Genomic DNA, 19,652 nt, shown 5'->3' with positions numbered 1-19,652 from the left:
TCACAAAGTTGTTGAGAGGATCAAATGAGATAATATATGTAAAATGCTTTACAAATCCTAAAACTATATAATTGTTAGCTATTATGATCATGATTTTAAAGTATTTTTTTTAATGGTCATAGGTTGCTGACTCTTATAACCAAATTAAATTTTCAGATTCCCTCAATCCTCTTCTCATGACTTTTCTGGTGACATTTCCTTCCCAACTTCTTGTTCAATCACCCTTGCTAAAATATACTAAATATATGCTGAAATATTTCTCCTTGGAAAAATGTTCCTCTAGTGCCTAGGGGGATAGAGGTGACTTTGAATTTCCAAAATCAGTGACAGCAGTGCACAAGGACTGGTAATTTCTACCTAGTTATAAAGCTTCAATTATAGTCTTAGCAGTGAACTTTGCTCCTCAAAAATCAACCTAAGTATGAAAAGAATTATAACTAGAAGGTAATGAATTCTTTGGCCTTGGGTGATCCACAGAATAGCTGAAAATACAAAATGATCCCAAACCAAACAACCTCCTTCCTCTTTCATAAGAGGCGGGTGGAATGTGGGTGAAGAAGCTTAAAGATTCTAAGAACTTCAGAACTGAGGCGGCAAGAGTGCCAAATCTGGAGTCAGGAAGACCTGAGTTCCCAGGGTCACATTTACCAGCTGTGGGATTTAATGTCTGTTTAAGTTTTCCTATCTATAAAATGGGCATTAAAAATAGCACCTACCTCTCAGGAGTGTTGTGAGGCTAAAATAAGAAATTTGCAAAGTGCTTAGCAATCCTTAATAGGCTAGATAAATCCTAGTGATTATAGTTGTTAACAGTGAACATTCAATATGAGAACTTTGTCTAAGGTCCAGTGAATTTTTGGAGGAGATGGACTACTTCTTTAAAAGTAACGAGGTCACATTCCAGCAGAGGGTTACAGAGGGATAAACCTCTGTAAAGGACTGATCCCAACTCTTGGACAAGAAGGACAAAGGGTGAAGTCATGTGGAGAGTAAACACCAGTGGAAAGTTATTTTCTTTCATGAGATCACAAAATGAAGTCCTAAGTATGTTTGCCTTAATAGAGCCTAAAAGACAGTCTTCTTGATAGGAAATTTGTGATTAGGAGGGACCAAACCTCTAACTTTAAGGAATACATTTTGGAGAATTTGAGACAAAGTTGGAGAAGGAGGGGATCTGAAATAGAATACAGCCTTATACATGTCTAGCCTGCAATCATTTGGTCTTCATATCATCTAGGTTCTATATACAGCCATCTCCCCTCCATCTTGTAGAATCTCTTGGCTTCTTCAAAATCTTCTTGTGTTATCTTCTATATAAAATCTTTTTTCATCTTTCCAGCTGCTATGTATCCTTATATTCACTTGGAATATATTTATTTATGTCTGTTGCCTCACCCAATAGAATGTAAGCTTCTTAAGGGTAGAACTGTTTTATTTTTATCCTTGCATCCCCAGTGTCTGACACATAATAGGTGAATCATAAATGCTTGTTGGTTGTTCCCCTGACAGTGCCCATAAGCAGTAAATAAATAGGATGGCCAAAGGAAATGGATGTAGAGAGGACACTGACTCCTTTCCTGATTTTAGCCATCATTTTCTAACCAGCTGAGAGAGACTGGATTAGAGCAAGGGACTCCAGTGCCTGGCACATGGTTGTTATTGCTTATCCTTCATTTTCAAAGAAGACCAATGACATCATGGGATGAAGTCTCAACTTGTTGCTGATGGGATTTAAGTTAAGTGTAGTTACACAAAGTCATCTCTCTCTTCCAGAGTCATCAAAGTCCCATGACAAGACAAAAATCAGGATAACTGACAATAGCCCAGGATGCAGTAGATGACCTTCAATGTCTGACAAACGCCAAAGCACTCCACAGCACCTGCTGTAGCCACCTTCATGGAATGAATTGTTCTCATCTGCCCATCCCACTTGGTACATAGTAAGCAATTAATACTTGTTGATTAAGTTATTCAGGATGCTCATGTTAGGTGGGTATCTGTGAAGATATTCTTTCCTCTAGTGAATCATGACTTTGGCTTTTAAAACACGGGATGCAAAAGAAAATTGATGGGTCTTCTATCAAAATTTAGAACATCCTTCAAAGTTTTCACCTACCTGTTCTGTGCTTCCAGACAAGTCCAGATTTTAGAGATTGTTAAAAAGAATCACCATAAGGAAAAGGCTAAAGCTCTCTCCTTCCTCTTCCTCTTCCCCAACTTCATGAATTGCTGTAGGATAGTGGGGGACTGGAGATCATATGCTTGAGTTACTGTCGCTTTGAGAAGGGAGGAGACACCAGATATCTAAAGGTCTGTGAGATACAGGCAGCCAGACCATATTTTTACATGGCTCCTTCAACAGCTTCATAGGTTACCCCAGTTTCTATTAGAGGACTGGGTGACAAAGAAATATGATTGTTCAGGTAGAAGTGAGTAGAAAAATCTCTATTTTGGTCTCCATTGTGGGGCTGAATAAAAAAGAGTGCTTTATGAGTACAGACATTTTGAGTTCTTGGAAATCAATACTGCTTTGGGTATTTCAGTAGTTCTTGTGCCAGATATTTTAGGTAGATCTAAACCATCCTCTGTAGTCAATATTAAATGACATCAGATTGGGGGATGATGGTGAAAGATATTTCCTTCTTAGTAATGGAGATGAAAAAGACTCTAATATTCTGTCAGAAAAATTCCTATTTTGACAAATCTGTGTGGCTAGTGAGGATGGTGGGTTTTACCTGGTAATCAATAACTAGATGATAGGGGGAGTTGAACATTTCAGTCATCCTGCTTATTCCTGTTCCCATTGGCATGGGACTAGATTATGCAAATACCAGGTGAGTAGCATGAGAATATTGTTCTTATCAATGATGGCTTTTTCTCCATTCTTGTGGCTGAGATCAGTCAGTTAGTCTCTACTTGTAAAGGAGTTGAGCACACTCTCAGCATTATTCCTTCTTTTTATTTGAATTCTCTTTCATATTGCCAGTTTCTCTCAGGGCAGAAACTGAAAGGGATCCTACTTCCTGAGGTCATTGATGTTGACCATTATATTGATGATATAATTCTGATTGGGTCAAATGAAGCCACGATTCTGATAATGGTTCACATGAGACACAAAGGTAAGAGATTAACACAAAGAAAAATTCAGGATCTAGGCCATTTAGTTAACATTTTAGGAATACATTGTCTAGATTATCTTAGTATAGTCATAAATGAATTAGTGATATTTGCTCTCTTATAAAACAAAAAAAGAAACTCAAAGTTTTACTGAACTCTTTGGATCTTCCCAAATACTCCCAGATATTCCACATCTGTATTTTTAAATTGCTCCTATTTATCAAAATTCTTTTTCTTTTGAGCAGAAACTAGAACAGGATTTGGGGGATTTAAGGGAGCCCATCATCAGTTTTTCCCTTGGGGCCTTTATGATCCTTTTGGGACCTAAGTTTCTAGAGTATGCATAGAGACCAAGATGAATGTTCACATTAAGTGACCACTTGGGCTTTTATAGCCATTAACTCCCAAGTGATCAACTATTATATTACATTTGAGAAACAATTGTTTTCATGTTATTGGGCCCTGATTACTGCTGAACAGATGATGCATATTATTACCTTTAGTTCAAAAATACCATCATGAATTGGGAAATATTAGATAGTTCTTTTAACAATATGAATAGACCATAAAAAGCTTTCATTATTAGATGAAAATGGCTCATCCAAGATCATAATCACTCAGGTATGATGACCAGGTTCTAATATTGTCCCAGGCTGAGACACTCCATTCTAGCCTTAATACCTTGTCTTGTTATCTAACCCAATGGGTCCCTATCTATGAGGACCTAGCTCTTGAAGAAGGTTGTTTTACCTGGTTTCCTGATGATTGTGCCTTTTATGAGAAAGGCATATGAATCTAGACTTCAGCATTTATAAACTCAGTACTGGAAATAACCTAAGACAAGGGTTTCTAACCTTTTTTGGTAGTGTAATGAAACATATGGTCTTCTTGGAACAATGTCAATCCATAAAATGAAATACATAAAATTACAATACAAATTGCATAGTAAGACTGTAATCAAAATATCTTTTAAAACAAACTCATAAATTCACTATTAAGAACATCCAACCTAAGGGATGGGGTTCTGTTGTATGGTTGGCCAGTGAGAGAGTTTTGAGGGAAGAAGGTCATAATTTTTTTTTTTTACTTAATTTTGGTGGCTACAGGTTTGGATATGTAGCTTGTAACCAGGGGAGAATAGTTGTTTGTGGGGTAGATTTGTGCTTATTAGAGATATCATATTCCAACTGCCAAAATGAATAATCAGACTGATACCTTCATAAGAAAGTGGAGATTGGGGATTGGATTCTTCATCATAGATGGGGGTGATGATGCTGTGTTGGAGTCATCATAGAACAATATAATCATCACTATCATCATTATCGCTAGCATTTACTTTAAGGTTTGAATAGCACTTTAAAAATATAATCTCATTTTGATGCTCACAGCAGTCCTGGGAGTTAGGTGTTTTTATTATTATCAGCTTCATTTTACAGATGAGGAAATTCAGGCAAATAGGATTAAGTGATTTTCCCAGCCTCACAGGGCCATCAAGTGTTTGAGATTGGATTTAAAGTCAGGCTTTCCTGACTCCAAGTCAGATCCAGCATTTTATACACTATATCACCTAATTGCCTCAAAGAACCATAAATTCCCCTTAACTAAGTAGAATGATGTAGCTACTCCTGCCCAATGATACTTTCCAAGCCAGTGTCTACCTTTTAAGGATCAATATGGTATGATCCCATGTGTTCCTCAATCTGTCTCTGAATATCATATTAATCATATTGATTCTCTTCCTCTATCTGTGGACAAGATGTTTGGCCTTGTAATCTATGTTTATTCAGGATATGGGTTTGTAATGTTAATTAAGTCTACAACCATTACAGTTAATATCAAGGTTCTTAGAAAAATCTCCTTCCTTCCTATGCTGCCACTTGTACTATTATCTCTGATTGGTATACCTATTACTGCAAAGAAGGTCCAAGATTTGGGCCTGTGTCAGCATATTTGGGTATTCTACCTTCAGTACCATCCCTAGATAGCTGGTATCATAAAAACGGGGGAATGTACTTTAAAAATAACAGCTTTAGCTACACACTCATAATTATCAGAATTGATTATCTTATTTCCCAGAAGTTTGCTTGACAAATTCCCCAGGAAGAGAGAGGTCTTTCTTCTTCAGCAGTTTTTTGGGTACATCCTTCAAGATAACTTGCCTTATCAAGATGGATAACGTTTTAATATAGTTCCAGTTGACCCTATACAACCTATTTTTATTTTGTCCTCTGTGTGGGGTTACTCAAGCTTGAGGCTTGAAGATTAGGGATCAGGAATAAAATTCAGTGACATATCATTAGAACCCATCTTCCAGATTAATCAATGCATGAATCCACACTTGAATGGTAATATTCAATTAAAAAGCAATCTACAGAACTACATGCATGTAGCCTACATTTCTCCACCTTATTCAAAAGAATATTAAGGAAGATAGACCTAAATGCTTGGCTGAAACCAATGTATGCTCTACCTGCAATCTTCTCCTGATCTGCTGGACCAATAAAAGAAGTTAAATTTTTAGATTTTTTTATGGAGGTGGAGATGTAAACTCTGTGTTTTTCAAACGTGTATATAATATTCTTATTATATAAGAATTATATAAACCTGAGGAACATCTGGCTTCATTTCCAAAATCTAGCTCCTATTTAACTTTCTAGTCTTTAAAAAATGCTATTTTTTCATGAACTTTATCTTCCCATCAAATTAAACTACTAACTGTTCACATACTCAACAAAAAGAGTAGTAATAATAATAGCTAACATTCACATAGCACTTTATTAAGGTTTTCAAAACTTTTTAGATATATTTTCTTATCTGATTCTCTCCAGAACTCTGTGAGATATATACTATCACAGATGAGAAAACTGAGGCTAAATCAAGTTAAATGATTTGCCCAAACTTACAAAATAGGTGTCTGAGACAGGATTTGAATTCGTGTCTTCCAGATTCTAAATATAGGGCTTTATCCATCATGGTACCTACAATCCATTTCCCATCTCTGGGAAGCTATTCAAATTCTCCCTTATACCTCAAATGCATTCCTCCTGCATCTCAGAATCTGTATTCCCTCAAGAATCACAGAGCTCAAGTGTTCACCTCCCTCGTAAGAATGTAAATTCCTTGAAAGCAAGGATGTTTCCTTTGCATCTTTGTATCCCATCAACTAACGTAATTAATAAGTAATAAGTAATGGAACCAGGACTCAAATACAGGTCCTGAGGCACTAAGTCTAGTATTCTTTGCATTGTACAATACTTCTCCTAGGATCCAATTGTTCATAACTTTTTTTCTTTTTTCCATTATTTTTCAGTATATAAACAGTGGGACATTTGTTATTGTTGTTTTGCATTGTTTGATTTTACTCATATTTGTAAGTTATTTAAAAGGGAAATCCAAGTTCATTTAAAGTGATCATGTGCTTTTATATCACTGTCTCCTCACCTAGCTCAGCCTTCATTTCCCTACTCATCATAATTTTTGTTCTCTCTTTTCCAGTTTGAAGATTGAAGAAGATGGTTACAGAGTAGAAACTGGTAACCTTGCTTTCTCTTTGTCGTATGTTAACTTTAAATAATCTGTCCCAAGCAGTGAGTCCATGCATTTCTCGTTCTTTTTTTTTCTTCCAAATAAAGCAAAAAGAATTCTTTTGTCGTTCATTTAATATTTTACAATCTTCTGTTCATTTTTGGTTTAAAATATCCTGATACTATTGTTCAGATTCATTTTACTTCTCTAGTCATTCTTGATTACATGTTTTTTCTTTCAATAATTTGTATGCATTCTTTCAAAATCTGAGATTTGAGCATCAATCACACTAATATCTTAGGTACATCTCTCTTTCATTCCTCTCAGGACCATTTGTCATTATGGAACATGCTGTTCGAATCCTCCTTATAGAAGACTTTCCTCACTAGTGAGTTTAACCATTATCTAGAAATTCCTCATATTCTTCCCACAATCGTTCTCTCCCTTGGAGGGACTTGTCCCTGAAGATAATGTGGAAGTGGGAAGACCAAGATCTATCTTCTCTCAGATTCTCATCAACACAAGAAGGAACATCCAGTAATCAATTCACCAGTGAGAAAAGTCACACAAAGGGTTTTTGAGTCACAGATTACAATTGTATTATCAAATTTTAATTTTTTAGAATCTTTTCGTCCTTTTTAACTGCCTTTCTTTTCAGAGAGTCTAGTTAGGGAACCATTTCTATATTTTTTCTTACCCTTTTTATACATATTTTCCTAATGTCTAGATATATATGTCTGATTATATCCAGCATTTTTTTATTTTGCTATTACAAAACTCTAAGGTGAGATGGTTTCTTTGTCCTCAGGTACTTGTTACCTTCCACTTCACCAATCCCCCCTTTTTTTGTTAGAATTGAGTTCATAGTGGCAATTTCTCATTTCCTTTACTCTCCAAGGCATGACGTCATCAGCAAAATGTCTAATATATTTATCAGATTTATAAAAATGAGAATTACAGTGTATAGTTGATTATCACTTCTAAAATAATAGAATTTTATAGATGAGATAGTCCTTAAGGTAATTTAGTCCTATCATTTACTTCTGGGTCAATTTTATTACTTATTTTCAGTAGGCATTACATATATATATATATATATATATATACACACACACACACACACACACATATATAATCCAGCCAGTTTGGCGGTCTATAAAATGCTTCCAGTTACATAATTTTTATTTATCTATCCTTTTTATTCTCATCCAAATGCCATCTTTAGGTTGATAGATTTAATTAGCTTTTCTTTTCTTTTCTTTTCTTTTTTAGAAAGAAGGGAATATCATTCAGGTTTAGCCTATTTTGTTTGTATAGAAAAGGTTAAACCAATGCTTTAATGTCCATAGGAAAATTTTAAATTCTATTTTTTTTACTTTATATACATACATATTCAGTACAGATTTGAGATAATATTTTAGTCTTGCGATTCTATAACTCATACTTATCTCTCATCTAAGTTTACCTATATTTTTTAAATTTTGAATATAAAAAGCCTATCATTTATTTCTTTCAATAACTTTGTTGTTTTCTTAGGCATAGTACTTAAATGTAATGTTTTAATTATACTCATATATTACTGAAAATTATTTAAATTTTCTGACAATTAAAATAAAGCACATTTTACATTCTAATTACTCGTTTACTTTATTCATTATTTCACACACTTGCAGAATTTTTATTGAAAAAATATTTTAAAATTTTTATGTTTACAAAAAAGTAAGTGAAATACCAAATACTCATATTGGAAAATTAGAATATTTGTCATAAAGTTTTTGTGCATGAACATATATGTGGCATACATATATATATATATATATATATATCCATATGCATATGTATGAGACTTTTTTAAAAAATGAAATTCAACTAAGGAACAATGTCTAAAAACTATAAAATAAGAACTTTGGTCTTCCCACCTCAAGAAAAAAAATTCTTTTGTTAAATAGAACACATTTCACAGGTCAAATAAATACTATTTTTTAAAAATTAATTTGGAAAGCTGTGACTGAATTTTTAAGTAACTCAAACAGGAAGGACCATTTGATGCCTAAAATTCATTTAATTTGTACGCATGCATCTTGTTTGCAAATGTCTAAATCTCAGTGTAGTGAAAAAAAATACTTTTTAACCTCTATACAGATTATATCGGTTCAGTATAATGCTTTTATATTGAATTGCAATTCCTAAGCTTTCCAGCAAAAATGTTTCCAGAAAAATGTTTTCATGTTATCCTTACCTTGTTTCAATGTACTTTCATGAAATGCATTATACATCCCTTCAAAGGAGAAAGACTATATCACCAGCCAAGGAATTCATTCTTTAATCTTCGAAGATGAAGTATACCTTTAGTAAGGGAAAAGGTAATGGATAGTAATTATAGCAGCAGCCCAGCAATGTTATTCTTGCTTTTATCTATTTTTAAACGATTGCCAGATGCCTGTAACTGACACCCTTAATCAGGGCAGTTTTAAAGTTTAGATGGATTCATAAACAAACAAGATTATGGTACTGCCATTTTACCAACCTTTTTCACTTGGTCTGATTTTGTCACAAATGTAGAATCTCTGTACTGACACTCTGCAATCTTGAATTTCCCTGTTTTCATCATCTGAAAGCCTTCTGGCAATTCTCACTACCTGCAGTTGGCATTATAAGGCTGTGCAAAAAGTGGGAATTGCCAGATAACTCTAAGAAAAGAAAGTATCTTGGTTTAAACAACACAGATAAATTCAGGTCAAAGATTATGGAGCCTAAATTGGCTGGAAAATGCCTCTATCATTGACATAGTTTTTATAAACAGATCTATTTCTTCACACATTGTTTCTTTCTAGTTTTCATTGCTGGTTCAGCTATAGAAAAAATTACAGAAAATAATTAAGACTAAGCAAGAAATTCCTCTTCAAATTGGATCAGAGTTCTATTAAACTAAGAAAACATCACTGACAATAAAGTAAACTAAAACTGCATAGAAAAATCCACAAACTTGTCCTTACTTGTTTTTCCATTTGGTTCTGTTTTATGGCATTTCATCCCTCTAGAAAATGTGAGCAGCTCTCTATCTAAAGCCTAAGCCATTTCAGGTGTAAAGGCCAAAGCGTGCAGACTTACTTTTCACAACGTTTTGTCCAGGAGTCTCTGGAGGAGGGCTGATGCTGGGAGGGGCTCGTACGGACTAAAGTTCCAGGCCTGGAATTTGGAACACAAGATTTAGGGTCCTTTTGCAGGGTCTGGCCAATGAGAAGCTATGTTTATTTTTGGGAACAAGTCTCTTGAACAAGTCTCTCTTCCTAGAAGGTCTTTGGGAAAGTTCAAAAGGAGGAGCATTTTTGTCTGCCCTTGAATGGGCTAGGTCATCAAGCAAAATGGAGTGTATTTTAGCATCACTGTGATGAAATTTGAGGGTTGTTTCTGTAGTAGGTGTGATTGACGCTGGTGGGGCCCTGGCAGAGGGCTAAGTGTGAAATGCTGCCCCGGAGAACTGATGAAGCGCAGGGACAAGCTCTCACCAGGGGCTGGGAAGGCTGAGCAGCACACTGCGAATTTGGGGCTCAGCTCACTAACCTTGGAAGAATAAAACATATCACTATGAAAGGCGCTTAAGCTAAAACAAAACAATTATTTCTAGGATAGTGAATTTTAGTGATTAAAAGTGCATGTAGTAAATACAGTTGATTAAGTGGAGTTCTACTCATCCTATGAAGTCCCCTACAGAAAACAAAAGGAGAATGGGGTCAAACTCCAGCACTCCCCCCCCAACTTCTTTTTTATACTTCCTATTTCTGACCAGTAAAAAGAAAGGGAATGAATCCACAAGAAAGAGCTGAAGGCCAGACACAGTAACAGCTTTCTTCGATGAGCACATTCACTACTCTTATTTAGACAAGCCATCCCAAAACTCTTTGTGTAATTTTAAGCTTTAGACTTAAATAGGACTTTTTGGGCACCCTGTATGTTGTTTCAAAGTGTCCTTTTAGCAACTCTGTGGAAAGGCAGTGCTAGAATTAGCTTCTTAAAAACATATGCAGATATTGAGGTTCAGAGAAATTATGTTTGTCCACAGGTACACTTGTCACCTGCTTCAAGAGATTTTTCCCGATTCCCTAGCTATTATGCCTTATTACACCATTCAAATCACTATGTATTTATCTGTGAAAATGTTGAACTCTCCCACCCTATCCCCAGCAGTATGTAAACACCTTGTTTTTGTGTTTGCATCTTCCAGACCCAGCCATAACCTGGCCCATAGTATTTGCTTTAATAATTTTTTTTTTGAGATTTGAGGAAAGGACTTTTTTTTTAAGTCTATGATATGCTTATTGATTCATGGGTAATAAATGACAATTTAAACTCTGACCCAGACCTAATTCAAAATCCAAGGCTCTTGCCACTGTTGATGCAAGCAATATTTAGTGCTCCTATTAATTTAAATTATTAAGAAATTAAATTGCAAAAATATAACTATTTTAAAAGAATTGAATCTTCTTTGAGTCCATGAAGGGGTCATTGCCTTGAAACAACTTAGAACTGCTATCATAAAATTTAATGTATCATATCTGGATACTGACAACATAGAAAAAAAAAGGATCTAATTGGAGTCTGGCAGCTAAAATTAGCAACACAGAAAAATGAGTAGGGCAGAATACGACCTTGAAAGGAATATACTGTAAATGTCCATTCTCTAGTAAACAGCATAATGTTTTCCAAATGCAAAAAGGATCATGTACCAAAATGAAGAGTGAAGAGTGTTAGTGTGTAGACACACATATATTTATATATGAACACATATATCTATATATGTGTGTGTGTGTGTACACATACCTGTGCATGGTATGCATATATATGTCTACATACACACACACACATATATATATATATGTAATATATATGTGAAATACATCATAGGAAGGTACTAGAAAGGACCTGGCTCAGAGAGTTGGATGATTTGGCCAGGGAGACATATAGCTGGTTTCTGAGGTAAGATTTGAACCCAAGTGTTCCTGATTCATGTCTATCACTATCTACTACCCAAAAGTATGCCATTTCCTTGGTGAAAAACTTATACTCCTCTATCTAACCTATTATTCCATCTTTTCCTTTACCTCATCCCTTCTAAATCTATTCTCAGTCCTTCAGTCTCTCAGTAGTATAAACCCTGCTGTGACCTAGCTTTCTATAGAAAGATCCTAAAATTAATTCAACTCTGAATTGTCTTCTATTTCTGAAAACCTTTCCACCTTATCTTATTGACATTCATTCTTTACCAAATTCATCCCTACATTACTCTTCACTGTCTCCTCTTGTCCTACTCACAATTATTGGACAGAGCTGGCAGGAAATCAAACAATGATGATATTTAAGTTCATTACAAATATATGTTTTCTTATTTCATCTGAGCCCTTTTTGTAAGAAGGTAATTTTTTTCCTTCTTAACCTATCTCACTCCCCACAAAAGTTATTTTAGACTTTCCCTTCTTTTTAGGCCTCCCTATTTCCCTTTCACCTTTTTAGCTGGATACTTCATCTCTTAAATTGCTGAGAAAACTGAGGCCATTTATCATGAGTAACTTCTTCCTTTCTTTTATTTCATTTCAAAACTCCTTGACATGATGTAATGGACATTACACCATGACCTTCCTTTTTTCCTTCCAGTCTCTCATAATAAGATTATTCTTCTCTAACTCTTCTACATATGTTCTCAATTTTATCCATTCCTACCTTCTCCACTAGATTGTTCCTGACATTATGTTCCCCTAATGTTCACAGTCTTCCTATTTGCTGGTTCCTTCTCTACTGCCTACATGCTTATCTTCCCCTTCTTTAAAAAATTTCTACCAGACTATAATACTCCCCTCAAACTATATTCTAAATCTCTTTTCCCTTTGTCTAGAAGCCAAACTCCTAGAAAAAGTATTTTTCTCCACTTCCTCTCTTCTTCCTCAAACCTTTGCACTCTATCTTCCAGATCCATCATTTCACAGAAACAATTCTCTCCAACATAAGCAATAATCTTTTACTTGTCATATATAATCATCTTTTCTCAGTCATACTTTTTGACTCCTCTGCTGCATTTGACATTGTTAGTCAATCTCTCCTGTATATTTTTTTCCACTCTGGATTTTCCTAACTCAACCTCTCCTGCCTCTCCTGCTTGTCTGATAGCTCCTTTCCTGACCCATCATCCATATCATACTCACTAACTTATGTTACTCCCAAAGCTTTATCCTGAACTTTCTTTTCTTCTTTTGCTAAGAGACTTTATCAGCTTTGTCATCTCTCTGTAGATAATTGCTAGATCTATATCTAGCTCCAATTTCTCCTGAGCGTGAGTTCTGCATCACCAACTTCCTGATGGATATTTCAAACTAAATGTTCCGGGCACAATTCAAACACAAGCATGTCCAAATCAGAATTCATCTTTCCCCTCAAATTAACCTCTCTAACAAACTTTGCTGTTTTTCTTGAAGGCACAACCATTCTTATAATCTCCCAGGTTGATAGCCATCACCTCTGCACTGGCTACACTTGCTTCATTTTAATATCTTTAACTTAAACAATTTAACTCTACACTGTCCTCTTCTCTTGAGTCCCTTGATCTCCTTTTCCCTGCCAAGCCCTAGCCTTGAATTAATCCCATGATTCACTACCTTCATTCCTATTCATATGGTGTTGAATAAAACTAGAGAAAATCATGAAACCATGTGGACTGGACTCACTACAAATTTATGTGACTAGTCAATCTTTATACATCTCCCTAATCAGTTCACTATTTCACTCAATAGAGGAGCTTTTCCAAAATGTTCATCCCTGTTCAAATTTCCCTGTGCTCCTCCTACCTTCACTATCTCATCTGAGAACCTCATATTTAACCAAAAAAAATGAAGCCATTCACTCAGAGTTACGTCTTTTCACTATCTTTTCATCTTACATCCCTGAAATATCTTCTGCCACTATCTCTTCTTTCATCCTTGTCTCACATAAAGAGATGACTCTTCTTGACAAGGCAAATATCTCTACATGCACAAGAGATCCAATTCTATCCCATATTCTACAGAAAATTGCCCACTCTATCATCTTTATTCTCTTATTTTTTTAATTTGTTCTTTTCTATTGACTATTTCCCTTATGTCTACAAATATGTCTATCCTCAAAAAAAAACCCGTGTCATTTAATCCATCCATCCCCTCTATCTAGCCTCCCTTTTGTGACTAAATTCCTTTAGAATTGGTGCCTCCACTGTTTTTTTTTTCATTATTCTCTGCTGCTATTTCTTTTTTTAAGACAATTGGAATTAAGTGACTTGATCAGTGTCCCACAGCTAGTATGTGTCTGAGGTGACATTTGAACTCAGGTCCTCTTGACTCCAGAGTCAGTACTGTATCCAATATACACTTAGCTATCCCTATTTGCTTCTTAACTCTATGCAATCTCACTTCTCACCTGAAAATTCAACTGAAACTGCCTTCTCCAAAGATACCAATGATTTCTTAATTGACAAATCCAATAGCATTTTTTCAATCCTCATCATTATTAATGCTTTGCAGCCTTTGATGCTATCAGTTAACTCTTTGTTTTTTCCACTGTCTCCTTTGCTGGATTTTCTCAACATTATTCCCAATAACTATGAGTATCTACTATGGCTCTGCTATGGTCCTTTTTTCCCCCTCTAAACCATTTAATTTGATGATCTTATTGATTATTTCCAGTGATTCAATGATTATCTCATGCTGATGATTCTCAGATATACTTATTCAATACTAACCTCCAATCTTTCATCTCCATCTGCCTACTTGATATCTCAAACTGAACATTTCTTATCTTAAACTCAACATGTCCAAAACCAAACTCATTTTTTCCTCCCTTCCCCCAACCTATCCCTGTTCCTGTCTTTCCTATTACTTTAGAAGATGGGAGATGGGAGGCAGTGGTAACTTTTCAAAATGAGAACCAAACTGCCAGAGGCCTAGAGGTGATTAAGAGATAGTACTAGGAGGACCTTTGTTTTATGGGGTTCTTAAATGGAAAAGTTGCAACTTAATATAAAATTTCAATTTTGTGTAAAGTTAAATCTCTTGCTTCTGAGCCCTCATTTCTAAGGAAATTAAATCGGTACAAAAGTGTTTGCAAACACATTTCAGCATCAGTCATTTTTAATTGCTTCTCTGAAAGGCCTTTTGGATTTCCCAGTGTTCCAGATGACATTTTCTTGGCATCACCAAAGCATGGGGCTGCTTAGTTCTTCAGCCACCCTCGCCTTATAAAGGAGAGATATTTAGTCAGTTCTTCTCTAATAAGCCTTAATGCTTAAAGCAAATTAATTTTGTTCCCATGTTGTTATTCACTATCATCTTTCATATTTGGGCTAAAGCATTAGGGATTTCTCTGCTTATTTCATTCCTGTTGGCACCAAAGCTTCCCAAATATTCATGGAGAATGATATGCATGATGTAATGTCTCACAGGAGAGGACATATTTGGCTCAGGTTTTTGTACTCATCACATGTCAGATCAGAGTTGCTGCCAGCACCCCTAGGAGAGACCAAAACCTGAGCTGTTCACATTTACTGCAGGGAACTGTCAATGTTTTGCTCCATCTCAGTAGATACTGCTAAAATCAATACCCCTTCCTGCTTCCAATTCTCCTTCTACCCCTCTAAAGGTATCAAGGCCAGTCCTGAGGCCAATTGGAATAATACACTGCTCATGTTTTTCGGCATTCTCTTGTGCTAATTGTTCATAGTATCTTGCTTGGTAATAAATAAAGTATCTGTTTAGTAGCATAGATTTCATATGCTTCTGAAGCAGGGGTCCTCAAACTACGGCCCATGGGCCAGATATGGCAGCTAAGGACGTTTATCCCCCTCACCCAGGGCTATGAAGTTTCTTTATTTAAAGGCCCACAAAACAAAGTTTTTGTTTTTACTATAGTCTGGCCCTCCAACAGTCTGAGGGACAGTGAACTGGCCCCCTATTTAAAAAGTTTGAGAACCCCTGCATAGTATGAAGTATTAGCAAAATAACCATTTCTTCCTTACCCTACAGATGGTAGAGGAAAAATAAGTCAGTTGGGTTTTATACTTTTGGCGATATTTTTACTTTCTAGACCCCTAAGCCCTTTATATTCTACTATGAGAATATAAGATAAGGAGATATTCTTTATATGAGAACCATAATCAAAACCATCATGAACAATTTTGGCACCTAAGACAATTTTTCTAAAATATGCCTGGGGTAAGCAAAACAAAATATATTCTTAAATCAACTTTTTAAAAACCATTAGGGGCAAGAAAAAGACCATATAACATTAATTCTAATGCAAAGGAGAGACTCTAGAGCATATCTAGGGCAGAAGTGAGCTGCTATCTGGTAGCTTTTTATTTTAACTGATTATTCTTATTCTTGCCAACACTATATTATGTTCAGTTTTTTCGATTTGCACTGAAAGATTATAGGTTCTATCAGTGCCCTCTAAATTTTAACTCCCAATTAAAGTCTTCCTTTCCTTATTAAGGAACAGTGATCAGGAACTTGGCTTGAAGCAGAAAATTTTGTCCCATAGATTATGAATATATATGGAAGCAGATACATATAATTTTGGCCCAATAACCCTCTTTCTAAGGAAAACAGAATTTTGAAGAAAATTTTTCTGTGGCCTAAGGCCACAGAATGTCCATCTACCTCTGAGCTATAGGTTATTTCCCTCCTTTCTGGAGACTCTCCTGAATCCCAGGCCCTATTCCAACCAGAAGTGATCTTTCTTTTCTCTGTGATTCTTCAGGACTTTGTCTCTTTCCTATAGTATCTACCACATTTGACCTTGCAGTAAAGTTATTTGTGTACATGCCTTCTCTCCTATTCTAACCTCCCACAGGGGAGGTACCTGATATATGGTACCATATATCACTAATTCTGATATTTCCTCAAATCACCTGAAATAGGGGCATACATGATATAAAAATTTCAAATGAAACATTAGCAAAGAGATTACAGCAACTTATCAACAGGATAATACACTATAACCAAGTAGGATTTATACTAGGAATACAGGGCTGGTTCAATATCAGGAAAACTACTATATAATTGACCATAATAATAACAAAACCCACAGAAATCATATGATAATCTCAATAGATGCAGAAAGAGCTTTTGACTAAATACAGCACCCATTCCTGTTAAAAACACTAAAGAACATAGGGATAAAGGAAGCTTTCCTTAAAACAATAAGCACTATTTATCTAAAACTAATATTATTGTAATGGAGAGAAATTGGATGCATTCCCAATAAGATCAGGGTTTGTGAAACAAGGATGGATGCTCATTACCACTACCATTATTCAACACCAAACTAGAAGTGTTGGCTTTAGCAATAAGAAAAGAAAAAAAAAATTAAAGGAATTAGAATAGGCAATGTGGAAATAAAACTATCCCTCTTTGCAAATGATATGATGAAAAAACCTAGAAAAACTTGGAGAAACCTATAAAATTATCCAAAAACCTACTTGAAACAATTCACAGTTTTAGCAAAGTTACAGGATATAAAATAAACCTACACAAATCATCAGCATTTCTATGTATTACTGACAAAGTAAGAGACAGGAAGAGAAATTACATTTAAAATAACTATAAACAAAATAAAATACCTGGGTATCTATCAGCCAAGACAAATCCAAGAACTATATTGTTATGGGCCAGAACTTGAAACAAAGTCCTAAGTCACTGGAAATGATAGAAACAATGCTTATATACTTGGTTCACACCTTTGGAGTTCAGTTTGGAGGAGATTCACAAGTCACAGAGAACCCACAATCCCACTCTCAGAGGAGGAGTCAATTCATTCCAACTTCAACCTTTCTGCTGGCTGGAGGCTTTGGATTCAGACGGAGGAGAGGCTGAAGCTGGCAGAGGCAAAAGACTAGCAGCAAGAGCTCTTGGAACCAAGGAGAGAGATAGGCCTCTAAGAAAACTAACCAGGCTATTTTGGAAGAGACAATAAAGGACTGGACTTTAACAGCTGGCTGCATTTGAGGTGATTATTACACAGAACTGAAACGAAGGCTGCTCCCAGAAGCCCCCCAAGAAACCTGCTCCCAGAGAACATTATATATTTTAGAGAAGAGAACATTACACTATATGAACACAATTACAAAACACTTCTCACATAAATAAAATCATATCTAAACAATTGGAAAAATATCAACTGCTCATGGGTAGGCTGAGCTAATATAATGAAAATGACAATTCTTCCTAAATTGGTCTACTTGTTCAGTGTCATACCAATCAAACTGCCAAAAAATATTTTATAGAACTAAAAATAATAATAAAATTCATCTAGCAGAACAAAGAGTCAAGAATATGAAGGGAATTAATGAAAAAAATACAAGGGATGGTGGCTTAGAAGTGCCAAACCTAAAATTATATTATAAAGCAGCAGTTATCAAAAACATTTGGTACTAGCTAAGAAATAGAGTGGTAGATCAGTGAAACAGATTAGATACACATGACACAATAATCAAGGCTTATAGTAATCTAGTATTTGATAAACTCCCAAACTCCAGCTTTTGGAATAAGAATTCACTATTGACAAAAATTGCTGGGAAAACTGGAAAATATGTCAGAAACTCAACATAGACCTACATCTCACACCCCATATCAAAATAAGTTACATTATTTGGGTATAAAGAATGATATCATAAACAAATTAGGACAGCAAGGGATAATTTATCTATCAGATCTTTGGAGAAGGGAGAAATTTGTAACCAAAGAAGAATTAGAGAACTGTATGGAAAGGCAAAATGGATTACTTTGATTACATTAAATTAAAAAGGTTTGTACAAACAAAACCAATAGAAACAGAATAAAAAAGAAGTACAAGGCTGGGAAAAATCTTTTTAGCCAGTGTTTCTAATAAAGATCTCATTTCTTTCTTTTTATTAAAGCTTTTTATATTCAAGACACATACATGGATAATTTTTCAACAGTGACTCTTGCAAAACTTTGTGTTCTAAATTTTTCTGCCTCTTCCCTCTACTCCTTCCCCTAGATAGCAAGTATGTTAAACATATTAAAAATGTTAAATCCAACATATGTATACATGTTTATACAATTATCATGTTGCACAAGAAAAATAAGTTCAAAAAGGAAAAAAATGAAAAAGAAAACAAAATGCAAGCAAACAACAACAAAAAGAGTGTAAAATGCTATCTTGTAATCTACACTCAGTTCCCACAGTTCCTTCTATGGATGTAAATAGGTCTTTTCATCACAAGAACATTGGAATTGGCCTTAGCCATCTCATTGTTGAAAAGAGCCATGTCCATCAGAATTGATTTTCGTATAATCTTGTTGTTGCCATGTACAATGATCTCCTGGTTCTGCTCACTTCACTTAGCAAAAGATTTCATTTCTAAAATTTATAAAGAACTGTATCAAATTTGTAAGAATACAAGTCATTCCCCAATCGATAAATTGAATAAGAACAGACAATTTTCAGGTTATGAAATTAAAATTATCTCTAATCATATGAAAAAAATGCTCTAAATCTCTATTGATTAGAAAAATGCAAATTAAAACAACTCTGAGATACCACCTCATATATCTCAGATTGGCTAAGATGACAGGAAAAGATAATGATAAATATTGGAGGGAATGTGGGAAAACTGGGACAATAATGCATTGTTGGTGGAGTTGTAAAATGATCCAACAATTCTGCAAAGCAATCTGGAACTATGCCCAAAAAGCTACTTTTTGACTCAGCAGTGCCATTACTTGCTTTATATCCCAAGGAAATCATAAAGGAGAGAAAAGGACCCACATGTGCAAAAATGTTTGCAGCAGCTCTTTTTGTGGTAGCAAAGTACTGAAAAATGAATAAATGCCTATCAGCTGGGCAATGGCTAAACAAGTTGTGGTATATGAAAGTAATGGAATATTATGGTTGTATAAAAATGCTGAACAAGGTGATTTTTTAAAAGCCTGGAAAGATTTACACAAACTGATGCTGAGCAAAACAAG

General features: G+C 35.1%; 1 protein-coding gene across 2 annotated transcripts in view; it reads right to left on the bottom strand.

Annotated features, from left to right (window-relative positions):
- ALPK2 (alpha kinase 2) overlaps positions 1-9,973 on the bottom strand; it is a 171,198-nt gene extending 161,225 nt beyond the window's left edge. The window contains exons 1-2 of one of the 2 annotated variants that reach the window (XM_031945911.1): positions 9,754-9,973; positions 8,882-8,988 (exon numbers count right to left, since the gene is read on the bottom strand). The gene's annotated coding sequence lies outside the window, so the exon portion shown is untranslated. The other variant, XM_031945912.1, reaches the window with a different exon arrangement.
- Between the last annotated feature and the right edge of the window lie 9,679 nt (positions 9,974-19,652).

Source organism: Sarcophilus harrisii, chromosome 1 (assembly GCF_902635505.1).
Source record: "Sarcophilus harrisii chromosome 1, mSarHar1.11, whole genome shotgun sequence".
Classification (NCBI taxonomy): Eukaryota; Metazoa; Chordata; class Mammalia; order Dasyuromorphia; family Dasyuridae; genus Sarcophilus; species Sarcophilus harrisii.
This window is presented reverse-complemented; position numbering and strand designations above follow the sequence as displayed.